Source organism: Clarias gariepinus, chromosome 5 (genome assembly GCF_024256425.1).
Source record: "Clarias gariepinus isolate MV-2021 ecotype Netherlands chromosome 5, CGAR_prim_01v2, whole genome shotgun sequence".
In the NCBI taxonomy this organism is placed as follows: Eukaryota; Metazoa; Chordata; class Actinopteri; order Siluriformes; family Clariidae; genus Clarias; species Clarias gariepinus.
This window is the reverse complement of record NC_071104.1, coordinates 17732993-17752507: the sequence shown is the minus strand read 5'-3', so window position 1 is coordinate 17752507 and position 19515 is coordinate 17732993.

Sequence of the window (19515 nt, the reverse complement as noted above, 5' to 3'; positions counted from 1 at the left end):
GCTATAGTTCTCCATATGCCAGAGGAGAAATGAATCTCATAACAATTTTCTTGCTTTGAAGTGTCAAAGGATAATTCAGTAGTGCCTGACATTCTCAGTCATTTTTTAAGCCATATTAATTTCTTTTGGCAACTTAGATTTTCTATAAATACAAAAGACCAAATGCTTCTGTACACATTTATCCACCAGCTTTACTTAACTGTGTATTAATCAAGCAACATAAATGTATAAATTCTTAAAAAATACTTGTATGGAACATTACTAAAATGCACTAATGACACATGGTGGCAGTAGTGTAAGCAAAAACAATTTATATAGAGACAAATAAATAACACAACATAAAGAATTCTGGCAAATAATTGGGCCACCAGAAGTCCCCAGAACACTTCAGCATATGCATATTTGTCTTTGCATAAAGTCTACAAGTCTGTGGAACTGTACTGGTTCAATGTAAACCTGTGATGCACGTGTCAGTCGTCTGTATATTCCAGTGCATTACATAATTCGAATAAAAAAGTTTTTTTTTGGCCAGATTTTGGTGTGTGTGTGTGTGTGTTTGTGTGTGTGTGTGTGTGTGTGTATGTAATTTGACAGAATTGAAACCCCACGAGCATGCCCTTATATGCTCTTATGTGTGATTTAATTATCTGAAGTTTTTTTGACAGTGGTTTATTTCACTTCTAACAGATATTTTTTTGTTTAGCATTTTCTTATACATATGTATGTAAATATTATATAGGATAAAGCAGTAAAGACAATAAGTGCGTAAGTATGAAAGTGTATGTAAATATTATATGTACTTATTATTTAAAGTATATTCATTATATTTATTATATTAAGGAAAGTGCTGATATAAATAAGAATAATATGAATATTACACACACACACACACACACACACACACACACACACACACATATATGTGTGTGTGTGTGTGTGTGTGTGTGTGTATAATATTCATATTATTCTTATTTATATTAGCATTTTCCTTAATATAATAAATATAATGAATATACTTTTATAATATGCTTTTAAAAATGCATCATGAATATTAACATTAAATATTATTTAGTGGATAAAAATTATTATTCACATTGGAGACTCCTTACAGAAAATTTAAAAATCACAAATGATTTGTGGAGCATACAACTTCACATGTCTTGTATTTAAAGGGAGACATTAATATATATCTATGATGTATGCTATATTAATTAGTTTAATGGGATAAGAAAAACTAAATTGAAAAAAGAGAAGGGATATTAAATACTAAATTCTATATATAAATATATATTAAAATAAACTTTAATAGTTTGTTCATTAAATGCCTGTTAATTTCTTTATCTACATAACTAAGTATACATTACCTGATATTATATTACATTTGCTGGAATGTTATACAGAATTAAATGTATAAAATGTTTGGTGTTTAGTAAGATTGACTTCCATGAGCAGTCAGCAGTGTGTGAATGGTGAGGGTGACAAGCTACAACACACCACGCACATAGCATTTAGCTGCATTCATGCACTTTTAAAGGCGCATTGTTAAACTACATTTCTAGAAACAAGTCAAATTATATAAGCTTTTCTGTTTACAAATTATTTATCAAAATAAGAGCAAATTAAGAAAATGCATGGCCAACAATGCAAAGTACTAAAAAATGACCACTTTAGAGATAACTCGTATTAGAGAAAACCTAATTGTGTTTTGATATTAAATGAAATCATCTTTTTTGATAATTTCTTCAGTTCCCAAAATCTAATATTTTACATGCATAAGTAATCTGTTAAAGCACAGCATTCAACAGAATAAATGTCGCTGGGGGAGATATAAAGTAAGAAAGTCTTACCTTATGATTTAAGCTCTTTACCCTATTCCTGGTACACGTGTGTAGTAAGCGTTATAACACAGTACTCTAACAAACACACAAACACACACACACACACACACACACGCACATGCATACAGAGCTAAGCTCCACTGTCAGCATTGTGGGCCCGGTCCTCACATTGTATATGGCTGAAAAGAGGTCAACGGGACTGTTTTGTTTCAATTGTGTTTAAATCCCTGGCATGACACCCAAGTGTTTTTTCTGAATTTTTTGCCACAACTTTTAGTTTCACATGTTTTCAATTCTTTAAGAATGCTGTGTAATCCTATATAGCGTGAGTCAGTGCTAAGCTGGTCTGTTGCATCAGAACAGTCACATTTGTTTCATAATAAGGAAAACAATGAATACTTTAATTCTGAAAGAAGATCATGACAAGACCACACAGTATATTATTAACAGGCTGTCAGTATCAGCAATTATTATTCAATTTAGTTCAATTTTATTTGTGTACAGTGGTCATTGTCACAAAACAACTTTTCAGAAAGTGTTTTAGTTAAATATCACTTAAGCTTTAATAAGAGATTCCAGTAATATCTTTGGATGTTAACTGATACTATAAGGCACTTACTCAGCTATGAATCTTGCCTTTGGTTGGAATTAAAGTGAAAAACTTTGATCATTAGCTTTCTGCATATGTTGTGTGAGAGGATATGGCTGAATGTAAACAATGTTGTAACAAAACCTTTAGCACAGTGGTTACGCCAAAGCTAAATTAGATTTTCTTTTCTATTTCATTATAGTGTTTTATCCTATTTATTCAGCTTAATCACTTTACATTTGATCACCTCAGTGGCCCACAGGATCCCAAAATGGTGTTATTTTTGTTTGCAGTCGGTTTCGAGAGGGTGAGTACTACGTTCAGGTTGAGAGGAAACTCTTTGATGGCCTTCTCAGAGGAACACATGGAAGTGTTGATGGACCTGCTTTTACTGAGGTGGAAATTGAGTTAAACCACAGCTGGTTTTAATGTTGATCATATCTTCCCTTCTCTCTGTCTCTGTCTTTTTCTTCCATCCTTTTTACACACACATTACAGACACACACACACACACACACACACACACACACACACACACACACACACACACACACACGGATATGTTCAGCATTTCTCATCTTTGATCACCACTACTCGGGTAACATTCCCTCTCAAATCTGAACTTTTTTTTAAAAAAAAATTTCTTGTTGGAAAAGGCTTTTTTCCACCCTCAAGCTGCTGTTACTGCCTTTGTCCTTAGGCTACAACACCATCAGGCCACAACATGTGTTTAGGATTTTGATATGTGATATAGATTTCTACTGACCTGGTCACAATCTCTTTGTCTTTACCTCAACCTTAAACCCCACACATACACATAAAGACAGTACTGAAACTAGTTTTAGTTCACTTTGTACGGTTGAATGTTTTTCACTTTTTTATTCTTTTGGTTCCACATCACACTGAGCCAAAATAGCATTGGCTGCTGGTCAATAATACATGCGCTTGATCAAGAACACCAGCCTCTTCTCACAAAAAAATGTATTCCCTCATCTAACACTGTTGTGTGGTGTGCTTGTGGCTTTAAGCACAGTAGGTTAAATGTCTTCCTAAGGTTGAGCTCTTAGAATTATTTTACCATTACTTTACTAATTTACTATATTATTAAATATTTATTTTATACATAGTTTTTATTTTGCAATTTAATCATAGGCTTGCTCTTTCAGAATTTCAAATTGTAGAATTTCAGAAGAACAAACTTGTATTTGTTTTGCAACCCAGAGGCATTTGAATTTTCACTTTCACACTGTCTTAGACTTTTGAGCCTGTCACACAAATCTTACTAATCAGTCCTTTCCCATCCTTGTCATACTGCCAGAGTCTTATTCATAAATCTGGTGCTGAAACAGATGATGATGGTTTTTTGATGCTTTGCCTGTGTGAAGTGTTTCACTCATCACAGCCTACACTAGTACCAAAGCCTTATGTGAACTCACATACATCATACACTGTAAGCAACATCAGCCTTAGCTGTCTAATCCCTTAGAAACATACATGTTGTCAGATAAACTAGAAATAGAAACAATTGGATGTTAGCTATACATTTTAACAACTAGTCCACAAAGACAATTGAGTAGTTTTGATTTCTTTGCTTTCCCTTATCTTTCAATATCTGGACCAGAACAACAGAGCATTTTAAGCAGCCAAAAATGGTAGCTAGTATAGTTGGTAAAGAAAAGAATTACCCCCTTTAAAATAATCACATTTTGTTGGTTTAAAACTAGAAATGAAAACATACACCGTTTTTGTTTTATTCAGCTGCATTTATTCAGTGCAACTTTTAACATCCAAGTGAAAGATATAACACCAACATGTCAGAAAAAATGTCATCAGCTGTCATCATTTTGATTAGCTCACCATAAAAAGCTGGAGCATTTCAGTCCCTGATAGTGCAACTGAAGCAAGCAATCAACTATGGACAGCAAATAAAATTTAAAGGCTTATTACTGCACAGTAAAGTCTATTATTGAGAAGTGGAACCTATTTGGTACAACACAGACCCTCCCTGGATCAGGGTGTCACTCCAAACTGGATGAAAGAGCCAGAAGAAAATCTGTCGAATGACTTGAAGATGGCAGTTCACAAATGGTCAACATCAAATTTAACTTAAATTCAGCATCTCTGCAAAGAAGAGTGGGCAAATGTTGCAAAGTCTAGACTTGCAAAGCTTTGTGTGCCATTGAGAAGGTGACTAACTTCACCTGATTTTGCAAGTCACTTTCAGGAAGGAGGGGAGATCCTTTTCCAAATATTTCCTTTTTTTCTGATATGTTTGCGTTATATCTTTCACGTGGAGATTAAAAGTTGCACTGGGTGAATACGTGATAAAAACTGTAATGTGATATTTTATTTTAAAGGGAGGTGATTCTTTTCTATACGTACTATAGTATTTTAAGGAGGGGATGGAACAGTGGAGCTCATAGGAGTGTAATGATGCACAAAATTGTAACTATATTTAGATTTTGAATTTTTTTTTTTAAACAAAGTCCATTACAGTAAAACACTGGTAGCACTCCCTGACATGACTCAAGGGTACACATCTGAATCACACTGCTTTTCTTCTGCTGTTTTTTTCCTTTCTGTAACATTAGTAGCTAAAACTAAATATGATAATTCCCAACACTGCAATGAGTTATTTGGCTGGCATATATGTATGCACATGCCCACACTACATAGCCATACTGTATGTTAGCATATTAGCACTAATGTACTGTCAACATATTTGGCAGATTCCACATAGTACCAAACACTAAATGACAAAATTGCCAGAGTGCTGTTGTTGATCAATTTCAACAAAAATGTTTAGTTGCTTAGTTAAATTTGGACAAATTATTGTGTGATACCCAAAAGTAGTTACGTTGCATCGCCTTGGTAGCTAGAAAGCATTGTTTCATGTTTACTATTATGCTGTGTTTATTTTTGCAGATAATTTAAATTAGTTTCAGTAATAATAAAAAAACAGCAACTTAATATCATTGGTAATGGTTCAGCACTCTGGACAGCTCTTCTAGCATTACACTACTACTGTACATTTAAGTGTTTCCAGTGTTTAATATTTCCAGCTGATATAATAAATCCTTTTGCATTATAATGGATTTCAATGCCAACAAGGTATTCAATTTATAACAGCAGTTATGGGTGTCATGAGTGTCCAATCCTCTAAGGTAGGTAATTACTTTTCTAGAGATAAGAATAACTGTATGTTGAAGTTTTGTAGTGTATCAGTATAAATTAAAGAAGTAACAAATATATTTTCATATAAAAAAACATACTGTAATAATACCCCTTACATTATGTACATTGAGATGTTATTTACCTTTTTATATTTTTATGTAGACTTTCAAAAATCAATATGAAAGGAGATTGTGTCATTTTAAAATTTTACTTGATTTCATTTACTTTGATCTTTACTTTACTACAGTAATGTAAGACACCAATACAATTAGATTGACCTTGGTATATCAGTTTAACTCTGAATGCAGTCTTTGTAGGCCAGAATGCCTAACTGGACATGTGTGATGTTCAGATGTCTAGAACAGCAGCTTTTGCTGTCAGTTTTTTGCATGATTGATTCAGGTTTCCCTGGAAAATAAACTGTACAATACACTAGGCAATAGTGCTCATTTGGAAATGTCATTTATTTGTATTTCACTTATCAAATATATAATTTGATCATCATTTTAATTAAGCTGTTTAGATACATTTTCTTACCCATGCCCATATGACTTTAACACTTAAATAAGGTTTCATAAGGTTCAGATTTTATTCTTTTTTTTGGAAAGCCAAGGATCCAACTTAAAGCCATTCATCCTAGAATACATGCTTTGCCTTTTTGTATAATTAAGATTAATATTTTTTTTTATATTAATAATATAATATAATTTTAAGTACTTTCTTTAATTATAGAAGAGTACTAAATCCAAAATAATTGGGAAAGAATGCATTGAATCATAAATATTTAATACCATCATATAAACAATACCAAAGTAATTTGGTAGATTGCATAGGAAAATAAATTAAACCGTACACAAGTGTTCATATCTAATGATCCGTAAACATTCTGTTAAAAATGGAAAAAATCTGAAAAAATGTTTCTGAAAAACATTTAAAAAATATAAGAGTGAAGTAATTTGTGTCTTACAATGTTCAAGAGTTAACCGCAGACCCAGCTGTATGTGTGTGTTACAGAGAGAGAGAGACAGAGACAAACAGACAGACAGTGAGACAAAGAGAGAGAGAGAGAAATGGATGTTCACACGCAATACATTAGAGAATTAATTAGTTATCATTTATTATCTACAAACAGATTAGGGCATTGTTGTGACTTCATGGGAATTTCCTGGTTGTCTTGTCTTGCTCCTGTTTGGAATTGTTTGTTTGATTCTTTTCTGCGTTTTTCTGCAGGGATTTAAAATGACTGCTGGTTTCTTTGCATCCTTCTTCAGTGCTCTTTAATGTGTAAATGATATGTGAACATAATGCAGTGCAGAGCTAAGACAGCACCACTGATCAAAATCAGACATTTGATTTATTATAGCTGCACATAAGGAGACGGGACTGACATATTTTAGGACCTTGATCACTTAGATGTCTTTTTCTTTTTACTGTACTTTATGTACTGCTCAAAGAATCAAGTATAAAAAGCAAAGGCACTACTTTTATTTGGCCCTGGTTTTTAATGAAGCAGAGCAGATGTGCAAATGTGAATGTGTAAATGTGAGTGCATGTATTGGAAAAAAGAAAAGAGAGGATGAGAAAAATTATTATTTCTACTGAATCTGACTTTTAGTTAGGTCTTAACGTTTAGGTTATCACAGCCAGTTGTTTTAATTTGCTCTTTTTATGATAAAACAATGTTATATTTAAGTTCATGATGCTATACATACAGCTATTAATGTTAAAGTTCTGATTAATTCATGTACATTTCCGTTTCCATAATCCTGTCAACTTTAATTTTTAAAAATCGTTATCCACGTACAATACAATACACATTCTGCACACACTCCTTGTGACTGCACATATCACAGTAACTGTGCTAATGAGTCATATTTTTGACAGCTAAATAAAAATCACTTTAACAACCGCTTTATCTCGATTATTTAAAAACTTTGCTGAAAAAGAAAACTCTTAAACTTTTAAATTTAGTTTGACCACCTTATGCTTTGACTACAGTGCACAATGTTGAGACCAGTTCATGTGTAAATATAAGTCCTGGAATATACCTGTGACATTAAGGGGAAAAAAACTCCATTGATGTAACAATCTGGTCATTCTTCTTAAAGCCATTGATTCTTTCGCTTTCCTTCTTACCCTGATGCACCCATCACAGATTTGGCCTGCTTTTTTAATAATTAATGTATATTTTTTATATTATTGCTTAACCAATGTACTACAGTTATGATTTCCAAAATTGGCATTCAATTATGTTCGCTGTGCACCTCCCCAGGGTGGCAAAGCGTTTAACTAGGTGTGCTAGGATGGAGAGTAAAGGGAAAAAGGTGGAGCAGAAAGGGAAAAAGAAAGCACTTCAAGAAGAAGCACTTCAAGTGTAGGTCAGTTTTATCTGTAAATTACTGTAGATTTTTCTTTGCAAGTATTAAACTGCTAGCAAATATTAGATGTAGCGCTATATGCCAAAAGACATCAACATTATTTATTGTAAAGTTACATTAGTGTTTTAGCAGACAAAAAAAAAATCACATTCTTTTATATCGGGAGGAAGGGAACAGGGAGACAGGATCAAAAAATGAATCATAAAGTCTAATTTTGCAGTTTGATTTAAAAAATATTTTTGCATTATTGGTTTAATTTATACATTTTAGAAAATTGTGTGCCCATTTGTGAGATATAAAACTTTTTTTCCCCTCTTTTTTTCAAATGAACATGGAGACAATCAACCTACAGTAGCACTAGCTCTAGCAGTGATCACACATCAGATTCAGCCAGGCACTGAGACAGGTAGAAATATATTATTTTGGATATGTAAGTCATTTTAGGATAAATAAATAAATAAATGCAAATGTATTTAGACTCTGAACAATCTAATTACAATGAGGTATTATATATATAAAAAACACTTACAGTATGTGATCTTAGATTGGCTTCCATCTCCAGGGTTCGGGTTTGATTCCCGCCTCGGTCTGCTCGGTCTGTGTGCGTGGAGTTTGCATGTTCTCCCTGTGCTTGGCAGTGTTGGGAGATGTTACTTTTTAAAGTTACTAATTATATTACAAAATTACTGTCATTAAAAAGTAATCAGTAACTAGTTAGACTACTTTTCCACTGCAGGAAATGAAAACTCCTTTGTGATTCCTCATGCATGTTGTTTAAGTCAAGACCTTATAATTATTCTACCATCAGCCGTAAGTGAAGTTTGGCCCATAATCTGTTAACTACTAATAGAAGGAATAACAGTGGTTGGGGGCGGGGCTTGTAGGACGACTTTCACACACACACCCACACACACACACACCCACACACACACACACATTTGAAAATATAACTAAATAACTCTTTAATAGTGGACATAACGCATTCGATTTTGCAGATTTTAATTAGGTTGGACAGTTCCTAACCAATTTCTAATACTTTGGCACTATCTTATGTGATCTTAATATTTTTCTTTGCTTAATGCAGGCCAGTAATTGCACCCTTTTATAACTACACCAGAAACGCATCTTCACTTGCAATTGAAGTCTCAACATGTGACATCAACATATTACAGTGTTGCTAAAACGTCACTAGAGTTTCTCCTAGCACATCTGGCAGTTTCAGTTTTGAAAAAAAAAATAATGGGAATGATCTTAATTAAAGATAAAAAAGAAATTTTTAGGGTAGTAGACCATGAACAATTAATCAATTGTATGTTTCTTACTCAGCGTCAATCTCACATCCTTCACTTGTAGTTTTACACTACAGGGTATCAGCACAGTCAGAGTGTAGACACAGGTGACATATGACTTTCTTTGGTGTTTACAGAATAAGACTTTCCTCCTTGTGTGTGTGTCAGAATGTGTTGTCTTAAACCCCAAGGGTGATCTGCACCTGTTTTTTGTTAAGAGGAGGAGCTTTATACTACAAACATGTGAGCAAAGTTGTAATATAGAAAATATCATTTTTCCTGGCCTTTATTATGTGTGCTTATAGTGTTTTGTATTAAGGCTTAGCTCCTTTATGAGCTGCTCAGGACTGAGCATCATGTTGTGATCCCTTCCTCTCCCTTGGTACATGCCTGTGCAGATAACAGATTTGAAAGTAGCTTTGTAAAGTTTTTTTGGGAAACAGAGTGACCACAACCATTGCTTTCAACTTTTAGGCTGCTATCAGATTAGATACATACATACATACATACATACATAGATCAATAAATCGATAGATAGACAAAAGAAATCTTGCATTACACAATACTATGCAAAAGCTTATAGTCTTCTCATATAACACTGTCAAGTCAGTCTGTTTTGTCTTGGCATTGTCACACTTGGCCTTCGAGACCTAGGGTGATCAGCAGTTGAACCAGTAGCCTGGAAATGGTTTTTCTGGCAACTCCAAACTGATTGGTGACATCTGCTGCATCACACCCAGATTAAGCATTCCAACGGCCCTCTTTCTGCTAGCATTGTCTAAACGGGGCATGAAATGTGAAGATAAAATGAACAATCAGAAAGTTTTCCTCACTTTTGATACCAAGCATGTCCAGCATGTCAGCTGGAAATAATCACATGGCAAATTTCATGCAGGTGCGTGGTACAGCTTAAGATGATGTGAGTTGGGTTATCCAGAATAAAGTAACTCTCTACTGAACATGATGGTCATTTTATCTTGTCTAAGTTCTTAGTGTAACCAAACAAACAATTTTATGAATTATATTTCGGGTTTTTATAAAAGTAAAGTTAGTAAGCAATGTTAAATTATTCACAGAGCAACATTTCTTTTGTCTGTGTGAATAGACTCACAACATTCACTCATGTGTTGAACAGATCTGCCTCTGTGAGGATGGAGTATTTTTATTTTCTGATTTGGTATTTATTGCAGGAAGGAAAAGGCCCTTAATAAACTGGCTCTGTCTGGCCTTCTTGATCACTTGTACTGATGTTCCAGGCTTATTGTTCCTGTTTGTCTGTATCGTCAAGCCATGTAGCCAATTTTCCAGCATGGAGCGCTATTGAAGAAATTAGGCTAAGGGGTTATGGCAAAGTCTCTGATTTCCATTGCCCAAGGTTATTATTCATAGCAAACTCTAATTTATTGAGCATTTGAGTCATGAACGGTTTCCTCATTTGCTCAATAATAAAAGCATGGTGCTGGAATTCAATCACACCCTTCCAAATAGTAGCACACATAATGTGCTACTGCTGAAAAGAGCACTCTCCAGGATTTTTGGGCAGACTGGAACTTGACTCAGTATGAAACTGTTAAGATTGTTTTGTCAATTTACGTGTTACTGTCAACTAATTTTAATATTCAAATAATAATAATAATAATAATAATAATAATAATAATAATAATAATAACAAATATTCTTCCTTTTTCATATTAATTTTCACAAAGATAGTATTGTTTCAATGAGTGTGTGAGTGTGTGTATGTGTGTGTGCCCTGTGGTGGATTGGCACCTCGTCCAGGGTATACCCCACCTTATGCCCTAAGTCTCCTGTAATAGCCTCCAGGCCCCCGGGGGCCCTAAATACAGAATAAAACGATATAGATGATGAGTGAGTGAATAGTATTGTTCCTAAACTTTTGGTCCTCCTCAATTGGATTTCTTACTCCAGCCCTTCTTAAATATAACAGAAATGCATAGTACACAAATGCTGCATTGCACTGTATCTTCTTGATTATGTGGTGTCTGCAGATATTCTACAAAATTGAAATGTCCAATCTCTTTTAACATGGTGGATTACAGTATTTTTGCACATTATATATTTAAAGCACCTTTATTTAAATCCATATTAATAACACAACACATAAGGAGGAAATAAAGTGATAGTAATGTAGGGCCTGAAAATGATAGTATTGTTTAGGTAAAACATTATGGCATAGCATGTATACGCAGAGAAGTGAGTATAGCACTCGGTTTGACTATTCCAAAGCATTCATTTTGGTCAGACTCCTGTTGCACATTTTATTTGCTTTATTGTATACCATCATTTTTCCAGAAAGATTTGTATAAAGGTCTTCTTGAGGTGATAACTTTGTCCTCCTCTCATTCTCATTTTCAGTCTTCTTCCAAGTGCTTTATGGCAAACCTCACAAACCTGTCAGCTCAGCCAGTTAAAGCACGCTGTCGCTTTTATCTGTTTTTAATGCTCTCAGATAAAAATGTGAACACTACTCATAGTGGGACTCTAAATCAGCTCCACATCTGCACTGCAGATTGCACAGAGCACATAGGTACTTTTAAATCGATGGATGATGGTCTGAAACATACTACTGAACATACTCATAGAGCAGCGTGCACTTTCCATGCTGTAGCCTATGGTGTCTGCAAATGGACCTAATTATGTTTCCTTACTTAAATATTAAAATCCTGGCATTGCATGGTTGCAGGGCACTGCACTCTCTGAAGTCATTCATACATAGTTTTAAATAATTTTATTGATGCTATAATTGACCTGTTTCTTTGCCACTATGAACAGAATTGAGATTAAAAGTCAGCACATAACTTAAGACAGGACTGCCTCATTTAGCCAGGCGTGTGAAGAAACATCAACGTGAGCTCCCCCAGATTTTCTTCTTCCACTGTCCCCCAGCAAAGGAGGACTCCAAAAGAAGAGAAGAGAAATTGGGGATATTGGACTTGGCACCTCACACTCGGGGAGCTCCAGCGGAGGGGGGCCAAGCCCCAGGCGCTCTCAACACAGCCACTATGAGGAATCACAGAGGAAAGCTGGCCTGGCAGCCCTACTTCCTCTTGCCTTTGTAAAAGATCCCCAATTAGTGCAGGCTATCCCTTTCATATTTTGTCTCCCTTTTTCCTCTTACATTCTCTTGATCTCTGTCTGATCTTCTGATTCTCTCAAATTTTCTCTCTTTTTACTTTGGCTTATACCTCTTATCACTAGTATGGAAGGGTTTCAGTGGAAGAAGGTTGACAACTTAAAAAAATCATTGCAAGATGAATGTCAAGACAGCAGAGAGAAAAAGGAAAAAAAAACCACTTAATGAGATTATAATCACAAATTCACATCGTACCTTTGTTCTCATTAGATCAACTAATTTGAGCCAGCAATGTGCCTAAGCAGTCTCAGCTGTTAGAATGGCACTACATTCACGCTTAAAGGAAGTAGGATTAGCTTGAACTGCCTCTGGCTATTCGGAAGCTGACCACTGATTAAATATGACTTCTGAGACCATGTGGATTTAGCCACTCTCCATCGATCACTCTCTTATCACTCCCCTACGGTCACACGTCATCATGTCAGTGTTGCTCCTGACCTCTCTGTGATCCTTGATCTCATCACCTGGTCTTTATTGACTTAGATGTGTGCAAACACTTGGACAGGCAGGACCATTCCATGAACATCATCTCCCACTTAGGATGAACTTGTGTTAACACATCTGGCGTTATGCATGTAATTGCACTTTGAATGTGCTCCTTGCAACAGTTTTCCAGATCCAGTCATGAGAATGATTTCAAGAAGTTCTTTTTTGTCAAAGGCATTCTGAAAATCTAATGTTTGTATATATAAATTACAGTGCAAAAGTCTTTGGCACATGAAAGTAATGCTACTGTATAGAGCAAGGATGTCTTCAAAAGAAGTTTCTACATTCTGAAAAAAAAAACCTACAAATAAGAATAAATTGTAATTAATGCAATAAAATCAACAACTGGTGTGATGATGATTTTCTTAAAATATAGGCTCAGAGACTATTTGTGCAGTTTTATAAGAAAATGAGTGTCTTCGTTTTACTGAACATCCTGCAGAACCAGCCACAGACCATCTGAGGACGGTCACACCTGCTTTTTTTTCATGCATTCAAACTCAAAATCTTTTTCTTTTTGGAAACGTCATCTTTTACATAATGTGCTGCTTTCTTCTATTAATAAGTAAACAACATGCACACACTCGCACACAATGCTTCTTATGACTAGCACAAGCACTGTTTTCTCTAGTGGGCAACAGATCAGTGAACACAGTATGAGATGGTTTCAAAGACTTGTTTTATGTGCATGTGTTGGCATGTGTCGCTGTGTGTGTGACAAAAAAGAGAAAAGTGTGCTTTTGGGTCTGGAGTCAAAATGGGATTTTAAATCAAGTCAGTGCAAGCCTTTATACAGTAGCTAAAGGGGGTAGTGTTGCTGCCTCACCTCCGCAGCTCCCTAGTTTTATCCTGAGCTCAGCGTAATGTGCGTGTAGTTCACCATGCTTTGCATCATACAAGATGGGAACGCTGAAGATGGTCTGATAGACAATGAAGATGTTCTGATGAAGATGGTCTAATAGACTGCTTTCAATAGCACTGAGGTAGATGGAAGCCATCAGGTTTCCATATGAGAGTCAACAGTGGAAAGCAGTAAGAAATTCTTCATTCTAGCAACTCTGCAATCAAACATCCCTGCCTGACTTGCTGTCTTTTATTTCATGATGGTAGAACCCATGACCTGACCTGACAAATGCAGAGCTATGCAATCACCCCCTCAGTCTGGTTTCAGTGTCTGGAATATTTGAAAGCTGTGAAAAAGGCTTGCAAATCCATTATCATTTGAGCATATATATTTCTAATCTATTGTTATTAGGGCTGTTTATTTAGGATGCTCTCTTAACTTCCCAAAAACATAATCTCATTTTAGAGACCAGGGAAGTACAAATGAATACGGCAATGAAGCCCCTCATGTATCAGGCAAAAAGCAGCACCCAAACCCAATCTTTTCCAGATGGCACTGAAAGACCACATTATTTACATTCAGGTTTTGTAGTACCCCACTTACAATGCTATGAACCTCCTCTTTTTTTTTGCAGGGTTCTTTTTTCCCCTTTTTATTTAATAGACTCTGATTATGCAGGAATGATGATTGTTTCCATTGGTGTGTCGTTGTCCTTAAAGTACACCTCTTGATAAAAAAGGCAGTACACTCTGCCTATGATATTTGATATCCTCATTCACTGCACATTAAAGGCTAATCACTTATATCATTTCCATTAGGCTGAATCATTCACCCGTGGCTCTGTGGTTTTGGGCTGATTCATTATGCTTCAGTCCTCTTACTGTGGGTGCGGATGGTTAGCTGATTTCATTATGTCTAATTGTTTCTGTCTGTGAGGTTCAAACCATGATCAAACTGATAGGCTTCCATAACAAATTTGAGTCTGTCCACTAGAGGGTGGCCTGTACACAGGAATCATCATCTATGCTAACCCATGAACTTAGGAGGTTTCAGTGGACAGTGTTTCTTATGGTCTTATGTAGAAGCCTGTAAAGCTATAGTTTGTTGGGACCTTCATGTTGGAATTGATGTATTTCCCCTAAAAGGCATCTTTGGAAGGTTACGTAACCTGTTTTTGCATATTAAAACATGTAACAGCAAAGGCATTTTTCACACCAAAATGATTCTTCTAAACATAAAAAAACATGTTTAATTATATACTGTAATTTCCAAAATATATGCATAAAAATATGCACAATTCTCTCATCAAGCCAAATTCCATTCATAATGTATTATCAGGTTTGTTGAATGTAGTTCTTGATAAAATATATTTTAAATCTAGAATTCTGTTAACAGTAAAAAGAGGTATTTCAAGATTTCCAGCTCTCTTGGACAGTCCACCCACAGATTGACCAAAAATCTGGTCTCTTTAAATATCTGAAATTCCATCCATCCATCCATTTTCCATGCTGCTTATCCTGTGTAGGGTCATAAGGGGCTTCAGGCACAAGGCATGGGACACCCTGGATGGCCTGGCAACACATCGTAGGGCACAAGCACACACACGCTCATGCACTCAATCATACGGAACATACGGTACTCATCGGTACGGAAATTTAAACACACTAGACAGCCTACACTGCTTGTCTTTGGACTATGGGAGTAAACCGGAGTACCCAGAGCAAACCCACAAACCACAGGGAGAACATGCAAACTACATGCACACTGCCTGCAAGCAAAAATCAAACTCCCAACCCTGGTGGTGTGAGGTGACATTTCTAACCACTAAGCCACTCTCCTGTATGCCCAAATCAGTTTTTTTTTTTAGGTCAAACACAGATATGGGTATGTTCCAATGTCATAAGAATGAAACAAGTGCTAGTTATATTCATGAAAACTAAGACACTATGGGTGTCTATTTACTTCTTATATGTCTGTGTATTTATTATTCTGTCTTTTGTAGCTGCTGCTGACTTGTTTAAAAGATTTATTGAGAATTATTGGATAGTTACATAGTGTGTGACTAGTCATAATTAATATTAATAAAAAATATGAGCTCTTTGTCCAGCTTGTGGAATTTTTTTTAAATATTTGACATGGATAAAGCTTTAGAAATGCATAGAAATACTTCTCAGGTTTGAAAGATAATCTTTTCTAAATTCTAATGTTTTGTCACAGAATATTACCATAAAGTATGGTTGCACAATAGTGATACAAACAAAATACGATCTCAGTTTCCCACTCTTTCACAAAGCATAAACAACAACCATCATGTAACAATTCATCAGAAGGTTAACAGCTTGATTGAAAAAGAGACTAATGTCTGAACAGACTTGTAGGGATTCGAGAGGAGATTCCAACTGTGCTGTGTATGTCTGGACTTTTCTCTTCTTTATTATAGAGAAACAGAGCTGGAAAGCAACAGGCCATAAAATCAGGTACCAGATCGTGCCAGTCTCTGAGCAATATATTGCGTACTTTAATTGTGCTCTAATTTTATTCAAATGTTAAAATTATTGTTCTTGGCTGTGTTTATGCGACAGAAATTTCTAATTTTCAGAAACATGAGTTCGCTTCATGAACATGTCTTTTGTGCAGATGTAGAAAGAGAAAATCCATTTTGAAGTTTCACAATCATTATATGTGTATGCATACTGTACGTGGAATGTCTGCTAATTACATGTCTCTGTCTGTGGTATTAAAGGGTTATACTGTGTTACATTGTATTGCAGTTTTCATGTTCAGCACAGATGTTTTCTGATCCAATGCAGTGGAGCACTTAATCAAATTGTTGGCCACTGAAGTCATGCATTGGCTGCAATGTACGTTCTAAACCCCCAACAAACTTTGGTCAGCTCAGAAACCCAACCCTATTCTTTTTTTGGATCTCACATTGTTCTATGCGGGCTGAATCTGCCTAACAATATAAGGTTTTGTGTGTGCTATGATGTGCATAAAGAGATTAAACTTAAATGCAAAACTAATTGAAATAACAAGATTTAATTCAAAGAGGACATTGTAAACATATACGTGCATCCGTTATCTATAGCACTCATACTATGTTGGGTCATGGGGAATTGGAGCTTTGCCAAGGAAATTATGGCACAAGGTAGGGTACGTCCTGGATAGGGTGGGGTGCCAACCCATCACAGAGCATATAAGCACACACACAAACACGCACACACACACACACAGTTAAACACCATAGGCAATTTGGAAATTCCTTCAACATACTGTACACTATGTATTGTTACTGTGGGAGGAAAAAAAGGAGTACCCGGAAAAAAAACCACACACACACACACACACACACACACACACACACGCATGCACACACACACACGGACAGACACCTTAGGCTGTGGTATATATCTCTAGCAAGTGGACTGAAAGGAAAAATTCCAAGAAAAAAGAAAGAAATGTAACGATGTGCATTATTTAAATCAGGTGACTGGACAACTTGTGCAGTTTCCTGTTGTCCATCTCTGATATAGGAACATCTCATATACCATCAGTGAGAATGTGTCTGCATTGCTGCTGATTTATTAAAAACAAAAAGGTATATAAAATAAAGTTTTTCTTGTAATTATGCTTACACCTAAAAGTTTTGGAATTTGAGTACAGACTTTCAGATGTCCTCCAGTTCAACTCTCTCTCTCCTCATCAGTCAACACTTTGGAGCAAAGTCTGAGTGACACACCAGTCATTTGTGTTGCCTAATGCGCTGATGCTGGGTAATGATATCCTGAACCAATAAATGATTGAATGATAAATAATAATCATACAACCTGTAGCGTGGCCAAAGTAAACTTAATTTCCCTGGTTGCTCTGAGACCTTGGTGCCTCTCACTCTCACAGGAACTGATGACTGGTGTAGGTGTGGAACCTCATTTTAAGAGGTTCCTAAAGATTTTGCAGCTTGTTTGAGCACAGATCTTACATAACCTATCCTCCTAGTCGTGTGTGTGTGTGTAAATCGAACAACGTGTTAGAGTTTCAGCAAGCATGGATTGAAATGATCCTAAGTGATAAGTGCTACACTGTTTCCTTGCCATAGCCACAACTATCAAATTTAACCCCCACGATTATGAATGTATGATGGAGGGAAAGTGAAGACAGTGGGGAAAAGTGAGAGAACAGATTACTCTCCTCCCTCTTGCACTCATTCCCTCCTGTTCTGTCAGCACTGTAGCAGAAAAGGAGACAAGGAGATGAAACACAGCTCTCATGAGGGCTACCCCCTAACACCCTCCATCGCCATACTTACCATAGACACACACACACATAGGACCTGTCTACTTCACGGCACCCAGTAGTTGCTGTTCAAAACATATGTGTACAGAGAAGACAGAAGAATCATTGCAGCATGTAATTCCCTTTCATTTCAAGGTCTGAGCATTTCAGCTGTGTGTTGCGTGGCAGTACAGAAGCAGAGCAGAGATAACCCCATTATAGCCCACACGTAGTCCAATCTTATGTGTTAGTTTGGCTTTCTCGCTCTCGGCTGCGGCCTTGCCAGCCATGGCATGTCCGTAATCAAAACCAGACTCTCCTCTGAGAAGCAAACATTGCTTTACACAAAATACTTGTCTCAAATTGTTTATTTTGCTTAACGGAGTTTTACATTGAAGTAGGGGGGAAAATGAGTTTATGAGTTTAAGCCTTGGAAATTTCCTTAGGCGTTCCTTAGATTTTTTTTCTCAAACACATGGAACTATCCATCCGTCAAACTAGCTGATCCATCCATCTTCCCATCCATTTATCCATCCATCCACTTGGGTGGCAGGCGCCCTGTGGGCTTGGCAGGCTGCGGTGTCAGAGGGGAAGGCCTGTCTGTCAGTGTCAGGGTGGAATGGCATATCAGGGAGTCGTTGATGCAGGCTGAGGCCCAGTGCTCCCCAGACCCCCTGCCTGCTTCTATTATCACAGGTGGACTGTCGGTCACCACTAAGCAGCCTATCCAATCTTCAGCTCAGGAGGTGCGGTCAATAGGCCCTGATCATTATACACTCCAGTGAGGCATGGGAGGGAGACCTTGCAGGAAGAGCTGAAAGAGTGGTCACACATAGGTCTGTGATGAGGAGATGAACAATTAGTAAGCACAGAGAGTGATGAAAGATATGTACTTGGTAGACAGTTTTTTGCAGGAGATTTGTTTTACTCTCGGTAATAAAGGCAATAATAAACAACTTATGATGTAAAAAATATGACTAATGACTAAGCAAATATTACACATATTCTGGAATAGTCTCCTTATGGTACAAATGGGCAAAAACAAACAAACAAAAAAGCAAGCAAACAAACAAACAACGCACTCAATTTAAAGATAAAGACAGGAATGTCTTAATTAAAAACTAAAACATAGCCTTATTTTTTTTTTTAAAATTTGTTCTTTTTTCACTTGTTGTAGGAGAATCATATGGCAGTAACACAATGCATGAAAATCATGCAGATACAGATCAACAGCTTCATTTCATGTTCACATCAAACACCAGAATAGAGAAAACTGTGATCTCAGTGACTTTAAGCATGGTTTAGTTTCTGGAACCAGATGTGCTGGATTAAATATTTCAGAAACTGCAGATTCCTGTTTCATATTTTAAATTCATTACACCATTCCTGATGGAATGGGGGGTGGGGGGTAATCTGTACCAAAGTCCAAAAATCAATTAATTAATTAATCAGTTAATCACTCAATCAAACAATCCATGAACCCCTGTAGTC